This window comes from Medicago sativa, chromosome 3 (genome assembly GCF_051527215.1).
Source record: "Medicago sativa cultivar Bolivia chromosome 3, Bolivia_mono, whole genome shotgun sequence".
Classification (NCBI taxonomy): domain Eukaryota; kingdom Viridiplantae; phylum Streptophyta; class Magnoliopsida; order Fabales; family Fabaceae; genus Medicago; species Medicago sativa.
Window position 1 is genome coordinate 11,167,493 of NC_140751.1, and position 2,508 is coordinate 11,170,000.

Sequence of the window (2,508 nt, forward strand, 5' to 3'; positions counted from 1 at the left end):
AACAGCTCTCATCATTCCATACCTCTTTCCTACTCTATACGGTGCAAGCCATAACCCTTTGAAGGTACCTAAGCACAGGGTTGTGTTATTCAACATCCTAATCACATATTCATCTATTTCTAGTCTATCCATAGCATTAACATCAAGGTACCTGTAAGGAGAGATAGTTCTAGAGATTAGAGATTTATACCTATTCCTTTGCTCGGGATCCTTGAATTTGATCCTATGATTGCGGGCTGTTGATTGCTTCTTGCACCACTTCCAGAGTCTTCAATCTCCTTACCTTTCCTCTTGGATGCCATTGACCTTAGTTTTGATTTTTGGTTGTTTTGGGTGAAAAGGGTTGGTTGATGATGTTTGGGTTTAAGTGAGGTTTAGAGAGTTATGGAGAAAGGATGAAAGATGGTATTTTGAATAAGGAAAAAAAAATAGAAAAAAAAAATTTTATTTTTTTTTTTCAAATTTTTTTTTTTTGCTGAAAGGTTGGCACGGCCGTGCCAAACAATTTTTTTTTTTTGATTTTTTTTTTGGTCAACAGCTTCAACTTTCTTTCACTTTTTTGCATCATATTTGGACAAATACCTACAAAAAAATTTAAAATAACACAAAACAAAAATAAAAGCAATAAAATTCATGGATTGCCTCCCACGAAGCGCTTGTTTAGAGTCACTAGCTTGACGGTTAGAAGGTGGTTTATCTATCCTATACCCAATCTCTCAGAAAGGGACAATGACATCAAACAAACATTCTCTCCCAAATCACACATGACTTTCTCAATGGTTTCAGATCCTATGACACAAGGTAGGGAAAAGCTTCCTAGATTCTTAAGTTTAGGAGGCAATTTGTTTGGAAGTATTTCAATAAAATTCATAAACTGCTCATCTAACTTGGACTCATCAAACCCTTGTGTTAATGGAATTTCTCGCTCTTGAGATGGTGAAACAAATGACTTATCATTCTCTCCCATGGCTTTCTCACCTTGAGGCTCATCACTCCCTATTTCTCCTTCATTGTTTTTAACTTTCACAACTGGGTCCTCTAATTGTTTACCACCCCTAAGAATAACATCACTTATATGGTCTTTGGGTTTGGTTTCAATATGTCTTAGAAGGACTTTGGAGGTAGGAGAGGAAGCAGCCGCTTGTTGGGCTGCTTGAGAGATTTGAGTCTCTAGCAATTTGTGGTGAGTAGAAATGGAGTCTTCTTTTGAAGTAAGTTTGGCAAGAGAGTCACTCAAAAATTCAGTTTGATTTTGAAGCTTTTGGAGCTGCTCGGATTGATTTATAATAAAATTTTCTAAAAAGATTTCCAAGCTAGATTTTTGAGGGACTCTTTGGTTATTTTCATAACTGGGTGGTGTTGTTTGTCGTCCAAAAAGATTTTGAGGGGTTTGAAAAAAAATTTGGTTGATTCTAAACCCTTGATTATATTGAGCATAGTTTACTTGCTCAGGACCTCTAACAACTCTACCTAGTTTGCAATCAATGCCAATATGGCCAAATATTCCACAAAGTTCACAAGGTGGTGAAACAGGAGTAGGTGCGACAATACTTACATTTAATTTATCAAATTTTTGAAAAAGTATGTCCACCTTAGCAGATAGATGATCAAGGGGAGAAATTTCATACATACCTGCCTCTTGTTTAGAGGGTGAAGAAGCAGTGATGGCTCTCTCGATTGTCCATTGATATTGGTTTTGTGCCATGTCCTCGATCAAAGCATATGCTCCTATGTATGTTTTATTCATCAAAGCTCCACCTGCAGCTGTATCAATATAAACTTTTGCGGTATATGAAAGACCATTATAAAAAGTGTGAATAATAAGCCAATTCTCTAAACCATGATCGGGACAAAGTCTAAGCATTTCTTTGAAACGCTCCCACGCATCGTAAAGAGATTCTCCATCTTTTTGAGTGAATTGTATGATTTGATTCCTTAATTGGACGGTTTTAAAATAGGGAAAGAATTGGGCAAGAAAAGCTTGCCTCATTTGTTGCCATGAAGTGATTGAACCAAGTTTCAGTAAATGAAACCAAGTACCAGCCCTTCCCCCTAAGGAGAAAGGAAAGTAGTGCATCCTTACGACCTCTTGGTTTGCATTTACGGTTCCACTGAGTCTTAAAAAGGTTGAAATATGAAGATTCGGATCCTCAGTGGGTGATCCGAAAAATTGATTTTGCTGCACTAAGTCAACAAGTGCAGGTTCTATTTCAAAATTGTCGTCAACCGTTGGGTACACAATAGCATCGTATGACTCATTTGAAAATGGGATTGCATACTCTTTGAGAGAACGTTCTTTAGCCATATCGTTATTATCTTCCCAAGAAGTTAAAGGCAAAAGAAGAAATAGAAAAAGAAATAAAATAAGATAAAATAAAGGAAAAGATTTTTTTTTTCTTTGGAAAGAAATACAAATATAAAATAAAATAAAATAAAGCAAAAGATTTTTTTTTTAAAGAAATATAAAAAGAAATAAAATAAGGAAAAAGATTTTTTGTTCTAATCACT

The 2,508-nt window shown here is 35.5% G+C and overlaps 1 non-coding gene across 1 annotated transcript; it reads left to right on the forward strand.

Annotated features, from left to right (window-relative positions):
* Positions 1-1,835: 1,835 nt before the first annotated feature.
* On the forward strand, positions 1,836-1,942 carry LOC146935693 (small nucleolar RNA R71). Its single transcript, XR_015033743.1, has one exon. It is a non-coding gene; the product is annotated as a small nucleolar RNA R71 (small nucleolar RNA).
* Positions 1,943-2,508: the final 566 nt, after the last annotated feature.